Consider the following 14,372-nt stretch of genomic DNA (forward strand, 5'->3'; position numbering starts at 1 on the left):
CCGCTGTCCCTGTGACAAACCCTGCTGCTCCGGGGCCCCACTCCGGCTCATTTCCCACCACTTGAGGAGGGGAGGAGTTTCCTGCCACTGATTGCCTCTTCCCACCAGTAATTACTTTCCCAACATCATCCCCTGTAAATATTATTTAATATTCTCAGGGCTCTGTGACTGTTGGTTTCTCCAACTAATCAGACTCTGGCTTGACCGAGATGCCATCCCCTGCTGAAACGGGGGCTGGAAAAGCAGAGGATGCCATGGCAAAGCCATCGCTGAGTCACAGTCGCCAAGACTGAAAGCAGCATTGAGCTGGGCAGCTCACCTGAGCTACCTGCTAATCCTGGAGGCGGTGTGGCCCTGTGACTCCGCAGAGCCACCGCCGGGGGCTACGGCACTACTTTACCCCAGAGCTCACCACAGCTGGTCCAGGCAGCCTTTGCAGTCGTTAGGCCCTTCCAGTCCCGTCTTCCTCTGCAGCATCCAATGTCTGTCTCTGGGGCTGGCTCGTTCTCACAAACCCTGGGCACCTGCTGTGGACTGGCAGGTGGCCTCCCCGCTGAGATGGGGGTTGAGGACCAAATGTAATGTCAGCTGCTCCCTGCTGGGGGGCAGGGGAGGAGTGTGTCCAGCCCCTCCCCCACCTGCTAGGCCTTCTGTCCTGTGTCCTCAATCTGGGGCTCACCTGCACAGACTCAATAGATGTCTCTGGAAAACAGGGATCCTCAGGGTTCTCAGGCTGTCAGTTAAAAACCCTTGGTGGGAGGAAGGTAGGAGAAGTCAAGAGGCTTCAGTGCAATGTCAGAAGGCCAGTTTCAAAGCAACTGCACAGGGGCATCTTCCTTGCACCTCTGTCTTGCTTCTTCCCTCCCCAGATCTCTCTGTTTTCCCTCTGTCCGCCTCCAGACGTCTTTACCTGGCTCAAATCTGGGCTCTGCATGGCCAAGGGGGATGCCGACAGATGGAGTTTCGTCTTGAGGAGACAGAGCTGTGGAATGAGAAGCAGTTGGAAGAGAAATGTGAGACCTTCACCCAAGAGCAGAGAGGCTGGGAGAGCTGTCTTGAAAGAGGAGCTCTCTGCATCCTTCAGAAGGCAGAGACCCCAAACTGCAGGAGGGCAGAGCTTGGCTTCCCTTCTTTACCCAACTCACACTTTCTGAGTGCCTACCCCTGGGCACTTACATTCCAGTGAGGTGAGGGTTGGGGACAACCGGCAATAAGTGTAATAAGTAGACTATAGATTACGTGAGTTGTGAGAAATGCTCTGGAAAAAGAGCGGGATGAAGGAAATGGAGAGTCCTGGCAGGGCAAGAGGACATGCTGCAATTTAAATGGGGCGACACTTGAGCCGAGGCTGGAAGGAGGTGAACAAGTGAGCCATGCAGGTATCTGGGGCAGGAGTGTTCCAGGCAGAATGAACAGTGAGTGCAAAGGCCCTGGGGCAGGAGCATGTCTGGCGTGTTAGAGAAGCACCAGGGGTCAGCATGGTGTGAGTGCAGTGATCAAAGCAAAAATGGAAGGAGAGACCATCTCCAACTGTACAGAGGGGTCAGGTTGTCCAGGGCTTAGAGACTGTGGCAAGAATGTTGCATTTTACTCAGTGAAATGGGATCCATTAGAGGGTTTTAAGCAGAAGAGTGCCATGGTCTGATTTTTGTTTTAACAGGATCACTAGCTGCCCTGTTGGAAATAGACTGCAGGGGGATGGGTGGAAGCAGCGAGACCGGTAAGGAGGCTGGTACAATGGAGGGGACGGGTGATGCTGACTTGATGAGGGTGGCATCATGCGTGCACGCTAGGGCTGGACTCATGACTCAGATCAGGGATGTACTGGATGTCTTTCCAGGGCTCTTCTACCCTGATAATCCCTCCTTCTCTAAAGTCTCAGAACCTGGGCAGAATACTGACTCATTGAGTCCCACACACACACACACCACGAGTCCCCTGTCAACTCTCCCATCAGGGATCTGCCAGCCCTGCCAGTTCCCAGGTGTCCATGTGGTACCTTAGGGCAGGTGGGGCGATGATCAAGGGCTGGGGAGGAAGCCACAGGGATTCTGGGCGGTGGGGTGGAGCAGGGACTCGACAGCTCTGTTTGGAAACCATAACTGAGTCAGCGCCCCGTAGGCTGCGCTTGCACTGCCAGAACCTGTGCGGCTGTTCTTCCTGCTAGTGCTTGACAAGGAGGGTCACGCTGGCTTCTCACAACTAACAGAAAGTTGAGGGTTGTTGGTATTAGTTTGCCCTGGACAAGAATCATTCAAGCACCCACTTCCCCCAGGGCATTTCCGTGGACTTCCAGGGGACTAACATGAACTGGCGTGGAGTTGGGGGCCTCTATCCTCACGGCTGGGAACGTGTTGGGAATGAGCTTCATCTTATTCGGGCGGAGCTTCAGGTCTTTGAGGAAGGTCTTATCATTCCTTATTGTGTAGACAGTTGTCAAGGTGAGAGAGGTGAGGCACAGGCGACCAAGTCTCCAAGCCCGAATCCCAGCCTGAGTCCAGCACAGCCCTGCCATCACGCAGCTCCTCTCCTTAATAAGGACGGTTACATAATCTGGGATAATTACCAGTGGATCCAAGGCTGCCAGCCTGGTAACTGGCAGTGTCAGCCACTTACAAGAGTGGTGGGCAGGTCCCGCTGGCCTCTTGGTTCATGACAGCTGCTCATGTTTCCTCCCAGACTTTTAGTGTCCGGATCTGGCCTTGGCCATGATGGACCGACTGGTTTAAGCGAGGTGGCACCTGGGTGTGGGAGGAGAGGGGGCAGCATTTGGTCCAGAAGAAGGCTGCTTCTAGCCTCTGCAGACCACTGGGGCCCCCGAGGGGCTGCTCAAGTCTGGGGTACACCTGAGCCGGGGCCTTTCCACCCTGTCCTGCTATTGATATTGAATTTGCAAAAGGTGTTTGCTTGAGAGAAAGATGCTTTGAGATGTGGGGCCTGTGAGGACCTGATAAAAAACCTGGACTTCCTCTGTGGATCAATAAGTTGTTCTGTTCCGAGTGTAGGAGCCTGAGGGCTTCTCTATTGGCTTAGAGGCTAAAGAATCTCCCTGCAATGAAGGAGACCCAGGTTCCGTCCCTGGGTGAGGAAGAGCCCCTGGAGAAGAGAATGGCAACCCACTCCAGTATTCCGGCCTGGAAAATTCCATGGACAGAGGAACCTGGTGGACTACAGTCCATAGGGTCACAGAGTCATCCACATCTGAGCGACTAACACACACATGTCCACACATACACAGAGGAGGCTGAAGATAAAGAACCGGATGTAGGGGATTGAGGGGGTGTCTCCGTGGAATATTTTGAATAAAGAAGGCTAGACCATTGTTCATGTGCCCTGTTAGAAACTGTCTATTTATGTCCTCTGCCCATTTTCCTGTTGAATCTTTTTAAAAAACTTTTTAATTTCTGTAAGACATTACAGAAAAACTCGAATGAACTTTTTGGCTGACCCAATAAAATATGCATTTATCTTATCATAATAGATCTTAACATTAGAAATATTTCCTGCAGTTTGCCTTTTAATTTTATGATTTTTTAAAATGTATACATTTTTATGTCAAATATGTTGAGCTTGTTCTTTTGATTTGGTTCTTTACTGCTTTAACAATTTTTCCCACTGCTTTAAATGCTTAAAAGTCCATTCCTGTATTAAGATGAAATATATACTAACCTATATTTAGGTTCTAGTGTTTCTCAGTGTTACCATTTTTCATTTTGTATTTTGCTGGAGTCAAAAATCCTGTTTCCTTGGCCTCACTTAATCCATCCCCGCTCCTACCTATCACACCTCACATCTGCTCTTGATTTTTCTCTCCAGATTTTAAGTCCTAACAACCATTTCATGCCTCCAACCTTGTCCTTTCCTTGGCCACCGAGGGCTTCTCAAAAGGCTTCCTGATCCCCTCAGAGCATTTACAGCCAGAACCACACCCATATCCAGCCCTCAGTATTACAGGCTGGTGACGTGGCATGCTTTTCTTGTTGCTTCCCAAGGCTAGAATTGTTTGTTCGTGATTCTGCACTGCCTTTTTCCAAGCATGGGGCTAATGGCATCAATGCTCTGTTGACTGAAAGATCACCTCTCCCTCTCTGAGAAGGTCCCATCGCTTACCCCAGAACGGCCAGTGGCTGCTGCTTTGTAGACTAAACGACCCATTTTTCTTCACCCCTCTACCCATGTCAAGCCTCCTTTGCTTTGAGGAAGACTTCTTCTATTCCACACCATCTTTGGTAGGAGTGCCAATCACAGTATCTCATTCCATCCTTCCACCCTCAGAGACAGACACACAGCTTCAGCTAGACCACTTGGCATCATCCCTGGGATGCTTCTTCTTCTAGAAGGTGCAAAAAGATAGCGCATACTTTTGGAGTTATGGTGTAGAGGACTGTTGGTTGGACCTAATAGGGATCATCATATCCATTAACAACAACAACAAAAAAAGCCCTTGCACCAGAAATGAGGATGAGAATAACACAGAAAGAAGCTGAATTGAGAGATGAGAGTGAGAAAGAGAGCCAACAACATCTCTGGAACACCTGAAACCAGCCCCACTTACAGCCCCTCATCCCCAGTATTCCTCCAAATGAGCCAGTATGCCTCCCCCTCCCAACCCCAGTTTAATTTTGTTGTGGTAGTCACTGCAGATGGTGACTGCAGCCATGAAATTAAAAGACGCTTACTCCTTGGAAGAAAAGTTATGACCAACCTAGATAGCACATTAAAAAGCAGAGATATTACTTTGCCAACAAAGTCTAGTCAAGGCTATGGTTTTTCCAGTGGTTGTGTATAGATGTGAGAGTTGGACTATGAAGAAAGCTGAGCGCCGAAGAATTGATGCTTTTGAACTGTGGTGTTGGAGAAGACTCTTGAGAGTCCCTTGGACTGCAAGGAGATCCAATCAGTCCATTCTAAAGGAGATCAGTCCTAGGTGTTCTTTGGAAGGACTGATGCCAAGGCTGAAACTCCAATACTTCGGCCACCTCATGCGAAGAGTTGACTCATTGGAAAATACTGTGATGCTGGGAGGGATTGGGGGCAGGAGGAGAAGGGGACAACAGAGGATGAGATGGCTGGATGGCATCACCGACTCGATGGACGTGAGTTTGGGTGAACTCTGGGAGTTGGTGATGGACAGGGAGGCCTGGCGTGCTTCGATTCATGGGGTCACAAAGAGTCGGACACGACTGAGCGACTGAACTGAACTAAGAACATTTAACATGAGACCTACCCTCTTAAGAAATTTTAAGTGTACAATACAGTGTTGTTGACTACAGGTTCAGTGTTGTACCACTTACTCATCTTGCTTAACTGGAACTTCATGTCCATTGACTTGTAACTCATTTCCACCTCCCCCTGGCAACCACCATTCCATTCTTTGAGTCTGTGAATTTGATTGCTTTTGATACTTCGCACTATTCACAATAGCCAAGTGTAGAAGCAACCTAAACATCCACCAATGGATGAATGGGTAATGAAATTGTAGATTATGCATACAGTGGAATGTTATTCACCCTTAAAAAAGAAGAAATTCTGCAATATGTGACAATCTGGAAGAGCCTTGAGGACATTATACTGAGTGAAATAATTCAGTCCCAGGAAGACAAATACCTTTTTTCTTTAGGCCCCTTTGTGACAGGTCCCTGGCCTTGTAGCCAAAAGATTCCAGACTAATTCATTCCTGAATGGTAAGGTTTTGGACTTTATTGCCTTTCTGTCTGCAAAACTCTCAAGGTGTCAGAGCTCAAAGGAGCACTAGAGACCAGAGGCTGACCCTGCAGTCAGTGAAATCAAGATTCCAGGAGAAAAAAAGAACTCATCTAAGCTTACATGGCGAGTTATTTTCTGTCCAAAAGGAAAACGGAGCTTGAACTCATTGGCCAGCAGCCTGGAACGTGCCGTGGGCCTCAGCCATGGCATCGGAGTGCCGAGTGGCTATTGATCTGTTGTCTTTGGATGCATTACCCAGACAGGATTGCCGCCACCCCACAAGCACACGTGCAGCCGAGGGAGTGCTCCAGGATGGGCCCGAACCAGGCTGGGGATGGCGTCAAGGGCTGCTGCTTGTGCTGCTCCAGACCCCGTGGCCCCTGTCGGGAGAGGGTGGCTGTGATCAAGGCTATGGCTGCTATTTACCGAGTGCTCACTACGTGCCAGGCTGCATCTTCGACAGTACAGTAGCTTTGCGTACATTCACCTTCATATGAAGCCTCCCAACATCCACATGAAGGAAGTGCTGTGGGAATCCCCGTCCTACCAGCGAGGAAACAGGCCCAGAGAAGTTAGGGAACTCTCCGATAGTCACACTGTAGTTGAGCCACATGCTTGGACTAGCTTCCCAGGTGGCTCAGTGATAAAGAATCTTCCTGCTAATGCAAGCAGATGCCGCAGATTCGATTCTGATCCCTGGGTCGGGAAGGTCTCTTGGAGGAGGAAATGGCAACCCACTCCATGTTCTTGCCTGGGAGGGCTGCAGTCTATGAGGTCACAAACAGTCAGACACAACTGAGCAACTGAGCACGCACTCATGCTTGCACTAACCCAGGTCAGCCTGACTCCAGACCCATGACCTTACCCTTTGCATCAGGGGAGGCAAACTTGGACACTGACAGGGGTCAGGTGGGCCCGTGGCTGAGTGGACAGGAGCCCACTCTGCTGCCATGTTCCAGCCTGGGCCGGCCAATTCAAGGCAGACTTGTTAAAGCTTCCAGTTTTTCAAGAGAAGCCCAAAACTCGAATTTTTACATGAAACTTCTCTATTTTAAAGCGTTGGCAACAAACTCAGATTTAAAAAAAAAAAACAACAACACTGTGCAAACCAACCAAAAGCCCATGGATTGTAGCTTTTCTGCTTTACTCTACTCTGTGTGGCTGGATGATGATATTCTAACCCCTGGGGGGTCTCTGTCCATCCCCCGGTGGGAGAACTGACATTGTTAAACTTGGCCTTTGCCAGGCCCGCACGCATTCATTCTTGAATGTGCCTCAGAGGCGAAGCAGCAGAAGTGGGGGCAGGGTAGGGGTTGTGTGAGAGCCAAGAGAGCAGACGGAGACGTACTCTTCAGTTTTATGAGCGACAATGGAACAGCACGTGAGGCAGCGTGAATGGGCGACACCCCACAGTAACTTGGCAAAACAGACATCGGTACTAGATCCGATGTCCTGAGCCACAGGTGTGCTGCGCTTACAGCCATTGGGGTAGAAAGAGGAAACACCTGGATTCTGAAAGTGGCAGCCTCCCAGCCTTGCTCATAATAATAGTACTAGGGGGAGTCACTGAAGCTTTCTGGGACTCGGTTTTCTCCTCTGGCAAGTGGGGGTATTAACCACCTCTCAGGATACAAGTGAAGAGCACACGAAGGACAGACTGGAAGCGGCTGGCACACAGTAAGTCCTTTTCTCCCCGCTCTGTTCAGGACACAGCCAAGTACCAGGAAGGCGATGGGAAGGCTCGCTCTTGCCCTTCCCTCTCGGTACAGTCCTTCCTGCCTTCACTCAGACGCTGCACTTGTATTCAGTCCGCTCTGAAGGCAGGTAGGCCTGGTCATCTGTTGAAATCAAGTAGAGGGGAAGGCGACGGGGAGCTGGCGGGGCAGCAGGCCTGTGTCACTGTGGAGACAGGCCCAAGATCACAAGCCAACTGGGCTCAGGACCCTCTGGGGGCAGGGCTGGGCCACAGCGCACGATGCTCTGGGTGCTCCTCAGAAAGAGGCTCAACGCGTTCCCGTGCAGCCAAAGGGGGTCCCTGGCGGGCGCATTCATGCAGGCTTCAGGCCTGTGGACTCACTGGACGCTGAGCCCCAGGGGTGGGGGCTCCTGGTGATAGATCCAGGCTGTGTGTGCCCCAGCGCACACACTGCCACTCCGGTCCTCACCCCGGGGAGATGCGACAAACTGATTGTGATGCCCTTTCCTTCTCAATGTGGTGCCCCAAGCAGCCTTGGCCAGTGCAGGAAACTGACGCACGAGGGGAAACCCGCTTGTCTTTCCTGATGCAGTTAAAGTGCCCTTGGCTTAGAGCAGGGACGAGACAGGCCCAGAGAGGGCAGAGCCCTGGTCCAAGGTCACCAGCATGCTCAAGTCAGGGCGGGCATGCCAGCTGCCCTGTGCAGCCGGGAGCACGGGTCCTGCGGGGCTGAGGCTGCTCAGTAGGACAGGTGTCCTGTGCCCTCATCTACCTGCCCCAAGCTTGAGATCTGCATTCTCACCTGTGTTCCCCACCAAGAGGCCACAGCCTTGCAAGAGGGCAGAGAATCTTAACCCTACCGTAATCCTTGGACAAGTTGGTCAGTGTCTCTCGGGGCCTGGTCTTCTCTGTCACATAGGGGATTGGCTGTGTCCCAGGCTCCTGGGAAACCCCAGTGCCCAGTCCTGGAGGATAGAAGGCTGTGTGCTCCCCACCTCCCCGAGCAGGACCCTGAGCCTACGACACTCACAGCCCCCTCTGGGCACTGCACCTGGAGCCAGGGAGTGTGTGTCCAGCACACACTGGTGGCACAAAGACACACCAGAGCAGAGCCTGTCCCCTGCTCAGTCCTCAGGGGCGGGGCTCCATCCCCGGGTCACCAGTCCTCAGTCCTGGGCCTGAAAGAGAGGAGGAGAGTGAGTGAGTGAATGGGTGGATGGATGAATAATATCCTAACAGCAGCACTCCTCCAGCCCCCTCTCTGGGCCCCTTCCTGCACACACACGTCATGGCTCATCCTGGTGGCAACCGTGTGCTGTGGAAGGAGCCACACCCCCTCCCCGTCTAATGTTCGCTATGCACACACCCTTCTCTCTTCACGCCGTGATGCCCAGAGCTCCCCAGAGGCAGGAACTGTCCCTGAGACCCCTGACCCAGGCCGGGCCAGGGAAGCCACCCCCAAGGTTCCTTCAATCCTGGTCTGGCAGGACCAGAAATGCTCATGTCCTCAGTTATGAGATCAGCCCCCAGCGAATGGTGAGCCCTTGGCCTCCCCGTATCTGCTCAGCTTGGCGTGTCTGTCTTGAGGGTTCTCAATCCTTCACCTGGCCTCAGAAACAGCCTCTTGGCCTAAGGGCCTGTCTCCACAATTTGTACTGACTTCCCCCGACCTCATCAGGAGAGATTAAAGTTGAGCTTCAGGGACCTCAGAGAGCAGAGCTGAGACCAGTGGGGCGAAGCTAAGAGAGGCAAGCCTAAAACCTCAGTATAAGGTAGAACTTAGAGTTAAACCTGCCCAGAATGCAATGAGCTCTTTAGAAGAAGTGAGTTCTCCATTCTTTGTTTATTGTTGGTCTGTTGCTAAGTTGCAACCAATTCCTTACAGCCCCATGGACTGTAGCCTACCAAGCTCCTCTGTCCATGGGATTCTCCAGGCAAGAATACTGGAAAGGATTGCTATTTCCCTCTCCAGGGGATCTTCCCAGACCAGGGACTGAACCTGCGTCTCCCACAGTGGCTGGCTGATTCTTTACTGCTGAGCCAGCAGGGAAGCCCGTCTCCATTCTTGCAAGTACGCAGGTGGGAAACCTAGGCGGCTTTGCAGGGCGAACAGAGAGCTCCGCCCAGAGAGCAGCTTCACTAGGCATCCACGAAGTTCCCTTCTGGGTTCTGAAATCTCCTTTTTTTCTAGGACCTTCTCCTTCCCTCCCACCCTCTAAAGACAAACAAGAGCAAGCAATAGCAAGCCCAATTCAGGGCCAAGGAAAGGGGGATCCAGAGGCTGAAGGAAAGTTGTTTGTGAACACACTGTGGGCTCAGGACCTGGGATCCTGGAACCCAGTTGCCTTTTTGCAGGGGCTTCACTAGTCCTCCCTGGATCAAGGCCAAGGCTGAGGAGAGACCCTAACCTCCAAGAGGTTCCCCTGATGTTGCTATGTGGTGGGTCCAGCCACCAGAAGGGTGTGGGGGCCAGGGAAAGCAATGGGGGTGGGGACCAGGGGCCCTGGGTTCAAATTGGCAAAATGTGGGGATACCTGGGGGACAGGCAACTTTTCAGGGGCCCAAGGCCATGGTCTCTGAAGGTGTGTATACCCACCTCTATGAGGGGGATGGAGGGAGCACTGCCCAGAACTCTCCGGCACCTGCCTTCCTCTCGTGGGCTCCATAGACACCCATCTGCCTCTCTCGCACACTCCACTCTGGGACAGGCACAGCAGCACTCACATCCAAACCACTCACACACATCAGACGGGCATCCATCATCCACGGGGACACCCACACGGAGACAGAGACACACCTGGAGCCACACAGGCACAAACGCTGGTCCACTGGCTGGGGAATGTGGGCAGGCCCCGGGGGTGGGGGGTGCGCTGGAACCTTGTTCTGAAGCCAGATTGTATGCAAGCCACTTCGTATCTCTCCCCTCGCCTGATTTGGCCCACTGGCAGCCAGCAGGGCTGGGGTCTGCAGGGAGGCAGGGGAGCAATTCAGCAGACTCTCAGGCCAGCTGACGTGGGCTCAGGCTTTAGCTCCACTACCCTTATCACTCTGTGACTCTGGCAAGTCACTGGACCTCTGGGCCTCTCCTTTCTCAGCTGGAAAATGGGTATCAACACAGCTATCTCTTAGATCCAGTAATCTCTGTAGCCTGCAGGCCTGGCACCTAGTGGATGTGGAGTAAATGGAGATGTTGCCGTTAGTTCAGGGAACAGGCTCAGCTACCAAATGGCCTCTCACTCCTTGCAGCCCCACATGTGGTGAGGGCTTTTATTCATGAGCTATCATTTCCACGGCCCTTTAGGGGGCTCCCTGAGGTCTGAACTCACGTGTCCCCCTTGCAGGGGCCCAAGATTAAGAATGTCTATTTCCCACTTAATGGAGACAGCTTCCAAGCACCTGGTCAGCCTCAGGGGCTAGGAGCACAATGTCCCCGGAAACAGTCTTTGATGTTGAACAGTGAGCAGCCCCACTCTAGAACCTGAAATAGAATCTTGGCAGTTTAGTATTATTGCACTCTAGAACTATGGAGTGCAAAATGCAGAAGCTTTGCCAGCATATTTTAGACTCTTAAGGACCTCAAAGCACAAATCTCAGAATCCAGAATCTCGAGCTATAAGGAGGCCTTGGAGATACCCGGTCCAGTGGCCTCACTCTTGGGATGGAATCCCAAACATGGAGATGGAAGAGAATGTTGAGGCCATTCTAGTCCAGTTTGATACAAGAGACAACTGAGGCTCAGAGAGGGGGAGTGATTGAGGTGAGGTTGCACAGCAAGTTAGTGGAAGCATTGAGACCAGAACCCTGGTCCTGGCCACACACGCTTAGACACAGCCCATCTATGGAGACCTGGAGGAGATGGGGGAAGGTGGAGGAGGAAACATTTGGACCCAAGCAAGGATTTTCCAGAGATTGTTTTTGAAAAATCAAACCAAAAAGAAAAATGGGAAAGGGTGCTGGCTTTCTTTTATTTTCTGCCTTGCCTTCCTTTGGGCACTCATTCTCCACAGCTCTCAGCCGGCCCCCAGCTCTGCTCACAAGCTGCTTCCAACCGCCCACAGGCTTCCTAAAACAGTCTCTGCAAGCTAATTCCAGAGGGTGAATGGCAGAGAGCAGGCCTGGGGGGTGGGGGTGGGGGCCCTTCCTTAACTAGCGCATGCGCAGGGAGGCTCCTTGGGCAGGTGCAGAGCAGGCTGCCCCCAAACCCAGCCCTCTACCCAGGGGCTTCAGCCCCTGCCCACCCTGCAAAACCCACCATTCATTCATTGCCTGAACTATCAGAATAGGCTATTGATTTTTCCTTCTTAAAAAATTATTTTTTAGGGACTTCCCTGGTGGTCCAGTGGTTAAGACTTCTCCTTCTAAGGCAGGGGATTTGAGTTCAATCCCTGGTCAGGGAGTTAAGATCCCACATGCCTTGAGGCGAAAAAACCAAAACATAAAACAGAAGCGATGTTGTAACAAACTCAATAAAGATTATAAAAATGGCCCACATCCAAAACTCTTTAACAAATTATTTTTAAAAACCATGCATGTAATAATATATGAAGTGAAGTCACTCAGTCATGTCTGACTCTTTGTGACCCCGTGAACTGTAGCCCCCCAGGCTCCTCTGTCCATGGAATTTTTCAGGCAAGAGTACTGGAGTGGGTTGCCATTTCTTTCTCCAGCTGTAATAATATATAGGTAATAGTAAACAGGCAATATCTACTTATTGTATAATAGTGAAGAAAGTGTGAAGAAGAAAATTAAGATCACCTATCATCAACTTCTCCCAATGAAACTATTAGCATCTAAACACATATCCTTCCAGACCTTGGCTCAAACACATATTATAGAAAGAAGGGCTAACTCAGTACATCATGTTCTAAAACCTGTTCTTTTTTTTCTTCCAATGATATATTCACAAACATCTGTCCTAGTCAGCAGCTGAACTTCTCCAGCATGATTTTTAGTGGCTGGATAGTGTCCTGCAATGACTACACCACATTTTGCTCAGCCAATCCCCAGCGCTGAAAATTTTAGCTTATGTCTAATTTTTCCCCATGAGAAGCAACGAATCATTGATTCTTATTGTTAAACCCTTGCAGTTATCCTAATTATTCCCTTAGGACAAGGTTCTGGAATTTGAATGACTGGTCAAAGAGTTTACATTAAAAAAAAAAGATAAATGCAAAATTATAACTGTATTCTTTCCTTCCAAAATGAATATGTTATGAAAAATTAGAAAATGCAGATAAGGAAACATTCCTTAAGTTCCCTGATTCTTACCACCAAGCTGCAGTTAAGAATTTTGCAGTAGGGACTTCCCTGGTGGTCCAGTGGTTAAGAATCCACCTTGGATGAAACTGGAGCCTATTATTCAGAGTGAAGTAAGTCAGAAAGAAAAACACCAATACAGGATATTAATGCATATATATGAAATTTAGAAAGATGGTAATGACGACCCTGTACGCAAGACAGCAAAAAAGACACAGATATAAAGAACAGACTTTTGGACTCTGTGGGAGAAGGCGAGGGTGGGATGATCTGAGAGACTAGCATTGAAACATGTATATTACCATGTGTGAAACAGATGACCAGTCCAAGTTCGATGCATAAAACAGGACACTCAAAGCCGGTGCACTGGGACAACCCAGAGGGATGGGATGGGGAGGGAGGTGGGAGGGGGATTCGGGACGGAGGGACACATGTACACCCGTGGCTGATTCATGTCAATGTATGGCAAAACCCACCACAATATTGTAAAGTAATTAGCCTCCAATTAAAATTTAAAAAAAAAAAAAGGAATTCACCTTGCAAAGCAGGGGATGTGGGTTCAATCCCTGCTTGGGGAACTAAGATCCCACGTGCTTCTGAGAAACTAGGCCTGGGCATTGCAACTACTGAAGCCCATGTGCTGCAACGCATGGCCAAAGAGCACGTGCGCTGCAGCAGAAAGAGCCCTGTGACAAAGACCCCGCACGCAGCAACCAAGGCCTGACGCAGCCAACGAAATTGACTAGCAATTTTTTTAAAAAGGGAGTCGCTGTAAAACACTAGGCTTTTTCATATGCGTGTAAAACACTAGGCTTTTTCATATGCGTGCGTACACATACGTGTGTATGTGTATGCACACACACGTGTGTGCTAAGTCGCTTCTGTCATGTCCAACTTTTTGTGACCCCTGGGCTGCAGCCCATCAGGCTCCTCTGTCCATGGAATTCTCCAGGCAAGAATACTGGAGTGTTTTGCCTTTCCTTCTCCAGGGGATCTTTCCCATCCAGGGATGGAACCCAGGTCGTCTGCATCGCCAGCAGATTCTTTACCATCTGAGCCACCTGGGAAGCGCATATTACTATGCTTTTACCCAAGAACATCTGCCATCACTATTGGACCCTGGGTCTGATCAAACGTGGTCCTCTTCCCACATCCCCTCTCCGGATGCTGCCAGGAGTTTGTGGGGCGATGGCGCTGCTGTGTGGCTACACTAGGCAGGCTCTCCTCTTCATCCCCATGTCAGGAAAGAGGCCCGTTGACACCTGTTTGCAGCCCCAGTTCCAGCAGCTATTCTTGGTCCTTTCCCATACCGCTCATCGACAGGCATTTTTCCCTCCTAAACTCGCCCTGCGTTTCCATAGGAACCGCTGGGCGGGTGGAGATGGAGGGAGAGTCCTCCCCCACGGAAGGGAACTTCATTTGGGGCTGTTGGGGAGCGGCTGGCAGCGCCTGGCGGAGCTTCTCCCACTTGCTCCTCTCCCCACTTCCCAGACCCCTCCCTGAACAGCGTGTTCCTCCGCCCGTGATTTTTAATACATTTACCCTGGCGCTTAATTTATCCCGCATTGTGGTCGGATTTAGCCGCGGGCGCTCTGCGCGCGGGCCGGCCTGCACATTCCTGAGCCGGTTCATTCATGCCGCCCGAGAGGCTGCCAGGTGCCGGCGCCAGGGGGCAGCGGGCCGGAGCTATGGGTCCCACCCGCGGCAAGGGCTC

The sequence above is a fragment of the Ovis canadensis genome, chromosome 13 (genome assembly GCF_042477335.2).
Source record: "Ovis canadensis isolate MfBH-ARS-UI-01 breed Bighorn chromosome 13, ARS-UI_OviCan_v2, whole genome shotgun sequence".
NCBI classification, from domain to species: Eukaryota; Metazoa; Chordata; class Mammalia; order Artiodactyla; family Bovidae; genus Ovis; species Ovis canadensis.